Source organism: Zalophus californianus, chromosome 6 (genome assembly GCF_009762305.2).
Source record: "Zalophus californianus isolate mZalCal1 chromosome 6, mZalCal1.pri.v2, whole genome shotgun sequence".
NCBI classification, from domain to species: domain Eukaryota; kingdom Metazoa; phylum Chordata; class Mammalia; order Carnivora; family Otariidae; genus Zalophus; species Zalophus californianus.
Genome location: NC_045600.1, coordinates 74661247 through 74667246, shown reverse-complemented (window position 1 = coordinate 74667246; position 6000 = coordinate 74661247).

Below are 6000 nucleotides of genomic sequence, written 5' to 3'. Positions count from 1 at the left end.
TGAGGTATATTCCCTCTAACCTTCTACTTTGTTGATGGTTTTTGTAATGAATGATGTGCTTTGTCAAATGCTTTTTCTGCATCTATTGAAAGAGTCATATGTTTCTTATCCTTTCTTTCATTAATATGTATCAGTCTGATTGATTTGCAAATATTGATCCACTCTTGCATCCTAGGAATAAATCTCACTTGATCATGGTGATTTTTTAATGTATTGTTAGATTTTTAATGTACTGTTTTTAATGTACTGTTAGATTTGGTTTCCTAGTATTTCGTTGAGAATTTTTACATCCATGTTCACGACAGATGTTGCCCTGTAGTTCTCTTTTTTAGTGGTGTCTTTATCTTGTTTTGGTATCAAGGTAATGCTGACCTCATAGAATGAATTTGTATGTTTTCCTTCCATTTCTACTTTTTTGGAATAGTTTCAGGAGAAAAGTCTTAACTCTTATGTAGTGTTGATAGACATCCCCTGTGAAGCCATCTGGTCCTGGACTTTTGTTTCTTGGGAGATTTTTGATTATTGATTCAGTGTCTTTCCTAGTTATCAGTCTGTTCAGGTTTTGTATTTCTTCTTGCTTGAGTTTTGATAGTTTATTTGTTTTTAGCAATTTATCCACTTCTTCCAGGTTGTCCAATTTGTTGGCATATAGTTTTTCATAATATTCTTTTATACTTGTTTGTATTTCTGTGGTGTTGGTTGTGATTTTGCCCTCTCATTTGTGATTTTATTTGCGTCCTTTCTCTTTTCTTTTTGATAAATCTGGCTAGGGGTTTTAACAATTTTATTATTTTTTTTCAAAGAACCAGATCTTGGTTTCATGGAGCCCTTTGATTTTTGTTGTTGTTGTTTGTTTATTTTTTGTTTTTTAGTGTCTGTGTCATTTATTTTTGTCTCATCTTTATTATTCCCCTCTTTCTCCCAGCTCTAGGCTTCATTTGTTCTTCTTTTTCTGTCACCTTAGGTGTAAAGTTAGGTTATTTATTTGGGATCTTTCTTGCTTCTTGGGGTAGACCACTTTTGCTGCATTCCAAAGATTTTGGACCATTGTATTTCCATTTTCATTAGTTTTCATGTATTTTTAAATTTTTTCTTTGATTTCCCAGTTGAATTGTTCATTTTTTAGTAGCATGTTATTTTTTTAATGAACTTTGAATTTTTTTAATTAATAACATATAATGTGTTATTTGTTTTAGGGGTATAGGTCTGTGATTCACCATTCTTATACAATACACAGCACTCACCAGAATACATACCCTCACCAATGTTCATCACGTAGCCACCCCATGCCCCCCACTCCCCTCCACTCCAGCAGCCCTCAGTTTGTTTCCTGAGATTAAGATTCTCTTATGGTTTGTCTCCCTCTCTTGTTTCATCTTGTTTCATTTTTTCCTCTCCTCCCATCTAATCCTCTGCTCTGTTTCTCAAATTCCTCATATCAGTGAGATCATATGATAATTGTCTTACTCTGATTGACTTACTTCTCTTAGCATAATACCCTCTAGCTCTATCCACATCATTGCCCATGGCCAGATTTCATTTTTGATGGCTGCATAATATTCCATTGTAAATATATATATTACATCTTCTTTATCCATTCATTTGTCAATGGACATCTGGGCTTTTTCCATACTTTGGCTACTGTGGACATTGCTGCTATAAACATCAGGGGGATGTTGCCCATTCAGATCACTACATTTATATCTTTGGGTAAATACCCGGTAGTGCAATTGCTGGGTTGTAGGGTAGCTCTATTTTCAACTTTTGAGGAACCTCCATACTGTTTTCCAGAGTGGCTGCACCAGCTTGCATTCCCACCAACAGTGTAGGAGGGTTCCCCTTTCTCCGCATCCCCGCCAACATCTGTCGCTTCCTGACTTGTTAATTTTAGCCATTCTGATTAGTGTGAGGTGGTATCTCATTGTGGTTTTGATTTGTATTTCCCTGATGCCAAGTGATGTTGAGCACTTTTTCATGTGTCTGTTGGCCATTTGGATGTCTTCTTTGCAGAAATGTCTGTTCATGTCTTCTGCCCATTTCTTGATTGGATGATTTGTTCTTTGGGTGTTGAGTTTGATAAGTTCTTTATAGATTTTGGATACTAACCCTTTATCTGATATGTCATTTGCAAATATCTTCTCCCATTCCGCAGGTTGCATCTTAGTTTTGTTGACTGTTCCCTTTGCTGTGCAAAAGCTTTTTATCTTGATGAAGTCCCAAAAGTTCATTTTTGGTTTTGTTTCCCTTGCCTTTAGAGTCACAGTTTTAAAGAGGTCACTGTGGCCAATGTTGAAGACGTGACTATGTTCTCCTCAAGATTTTGATGGATTCCTGTCTCACATTCAGGCCTTTCATCCATTTTGAGTTTATCATTGTGTATGGTGTAAGAGAAGGTTCCATTTTCATTCTTATGCATGTGTCTCTCCAATTTTCCCAGCACCATTTATTGAAGTGACTGTTTCTTTTCCATTGGATATTCTTTCCTGATTTGTCAAAGATTAGTTGACCATAGAGTTGAGGGTCCATTTCTGGGGTCTCTATTTGTTCCACTGATCTGTGTGTCTGTTTTTATGCCAATACCATTTTGTCTTGATGATCACAGCTTTGTGATATAGCTTGAAGTCAGGCATTGTGATGCCCCCAGGTTTGGTTTTCTTTTTCAACAATCCCCTGGCAATTCGAGGTCTTTTCTGTTTCCATAAAATTTTTAGGATTGTTTGTTCCAGCTCTGTGAAAATTGTCGATGGTATTTTGATAGGAATTGCATTGAAAGTGTAGATTGCTCTGGGTAGCTAGACATTTTTACAACATTTATTCTTTCAATCCATGAACATGGAACGTTTTTCCATTTCTTTGTGTCTTCCTCAATTTCTTTCATAAGTGTTCTGTAGTTGAAATTTAGAGTACAGACCTTTTACCTCTTTGGTTAGGTTTATTCCTAGGTATCTTATGGTTTTCTCTACTTTGTAAGTGGAAATGATTCCTTAATTTCTCTTTGTTCAGTCACACTGTTAGTATTTAGAAATCCGACTGAATTCTCTGCATTGATTTTGTATCTTTCCACATTGCTGAATTGCTGTATGAATTCTAGTAATTTTGGGGTGGAGTCTTTTGGGTTTTCCACATAAAGTATCATGTCATCTGCGAAGAGAGAGAGTTTGACTTCTTCTTTGCCAATTGGAATGCCTTTTATTTCTTTTTGTTGTCTGATTGTTGAGGCTAGGACTTCTGGTATTATGTTGAACAAAAGTAGTAGGAGTGGGCATTTCTGTCCTGTTCCTGACCTTAAGAGAAAAGCTCTCAGTTTTTCTCCATTGAGAATGATATTCACTGTGGGCTTTTCATAGATTGCTTTTATAATATTGAGGTATGTTCCCTCTATCCCTATGCTCTGAAGAGTTTCACTCAGGAAGGATGCTTTATTTTGTCAAATGCTTTTTCTGTATCAATCGAGAGGATTATATGGTTCTTGTCTTTTTTGTTGTTGTTGTTAATGTGCTCTGTCACATTGATTTGTAGATGTTGAACCAAACTTGCATCCCAGGAATAAATCTCATCTGGTCATGATGGATAATCCTTTTAATGTACTTTTTGATCCTATTGGCTAGGATCTTGTTGAGTATTGTGTCATCCATGTTCATCAGGGATATTGGTCTGTAATTCTTTTTGATGGGGTCTTTGCCTGGTTTTGGGATCATGGTAATGCTGGCCTCATAAAACGAATGTGGAAATTTTCCTTCTGTTTCTCTTTTTTGAAACAGCTTCAGAAGAATAGGTATGATTTCTTCTTCAAATGTTTGGTAGAATTCCTCTGGGAAGCCGTCTGGCTCTGGACTCTTGTTTTTTGAGAGGTTTCTGATTACTGCTTTGATTTCATTACTGTTTATTGGTCTATTCAGATTGTCTATCTCTTCCTGTTTTAGTCTTGGTACTTTATAGGTTTCCAGGAAGGCATCCATTTCTTCCATGTTGCTTAATTTGTTGGCATATAGTTGCTGGTACTAATTCCTAATAATTTTTTCTATTTCCTTGGTGGTGTTCATGATCTCTCCCCATTCATTCGTGATTTTATTAATTTGGGTACTTTCTCTCTTTTTTTTTTTTTTTTTTTGATAAGTCTGGCCAGGAGTTTATCAATCTTATTAATTCTTTCAAGGAACCAGCTCCTAGTTTCATTGATCTGTTCTACTATTCTTTTGGTTTCTAATTCACTGATTTCTGCTCTAATCTTTATTTATCTTCTCCTGCTGGGTTTAGGCTTTCTTTGCTGTTCTTTCTCCAGCTCCTTTAGGTGTAGGGTTAGGTTGTGTATTTGAGACCTTTCTTGTTTCTTGAGAAAGGCTCGCATTGCTATATACTTCCCTCTTAGGACTGCCTTTGCTGCATCCCAAAGATTTTGAATTCTTTTTTCTGTTTCTGTTCTGTTTTCATTTTCATTTGTTTCCATGATTTTTTTTATTCTTCTTTAATCTCCTGGTTGACTGATTCATTCCTTTGTAGGATGCTCTTTAGCCTCCATGTATTTGAGTTCTTTCCAGCTTTCCTGTTTTGATTGAGTTCCAGTTTCAAAGTATTGTCGTCTGAAAATATGCAGGGAATGATCCCAGTCTTTTGGTACCGGTTGAGACCTGATTTGTGACCTAGGATGTGATCTATTCTGGAGAATGTTCCATGGGCACTAGAGAAGAATGTGTATTCTGTTGCTTTGGGATGGAATGTTCTGAATATATCTGTGAAGTCCATTTGGTCCAATGTGTCATTTAAAGCCCTTATTTCCTTGTTGATCTTTTGCTTAGATGATCTGTCCATTTCAGTGAGTGGGGTGTTTAAGTCCTATTATTATTATATTATTGTTGATATTTTTGTTAGATTTTGTTACTGTTTGGCTTATATAATTGGTTGCTCCCATTTTAGGGGCATAAATATTTACAGTTCTTAGATATTGTTGGATAGACCCTTTAAGTATGATACAGTGTCCTTTCTCATTTTTTATTACAGTCTTGGTTTAAAATCTAATTTGTCTGATATAAGGATTGCCAGCCCAGTTTTCTTTTGATATCTATTAGCATGATAAATGGTTTCCCACCCCCTCACTTTAAATCTGGAGGTGTTTTGGGGTCTAAACTGAGTCTCTTGCAGATAGCATATTGATGGGTCTTGCTTTTTTATCCAACCTGTTACCCTGTGTCTTTTGATTGGGGCATTTAGCCCATTTACATTCAGGGTAACTATTGAAAGGTATGAATTTAGTGCCATTGTATTGCCTGTAAGGTGACTGTTATTGTATATTGTCTGTGTTTCTTTCTGGTCTATGTTAGTGTTGGGCTCTCTCTTTGCTTAGAGGACCACTTTCAATATTTCTTGTAGGGCTGGTTTGGAGATTGCTAATTTCTTTTAGTTTCTGTTTGTCCTGGAAGCTTTTTATCTCTCCTTGTATTTTCAATGACAGCCTCGCTGGATATAGTATTCTTGGCTGCATATTTTTCTCATTTAGTACCCTGAATATATCATGCCAGTCCTTTCTGGCCTGCCAGGTCTCTGTGGATAGATCAGCTGCCAATCTACTGTTTCTACCGTTGTAGATTACAGACCTCTTGTCCCGAGCTGCTTTCAGGATTTTCTCTTTGTGTCTGAGATTTGTGAGTTTTACTATTAGATGTCGAGGTGTTTACTTATTATTTTTATAGAGTTTGAGGGATTTTCTCTGTGCCTCCTGGATTTTGATGTCAGTTTCCTTTCCCAAATTAAGGAAGTTCTCTGTTGTACTTTGCTCCAGTATACATTCTGCCCCTCTCTTTCTTCTTCTTCTGGGATCCCAATTATTCTAATACTGCTTTGCTTTATGGTATCACTTATCTCTCAAATTCTCTGCTTGTGATCCAGTAATTGTTTATCTCTGTTTCTCAGCTTCTTTTTTCTCCATTTGGTCTTCTATGTCACTAGTTCTCACTTCTGCTTGATTTATCCTAGCAGTTAGAGCCTACATATTTTATTGTACCT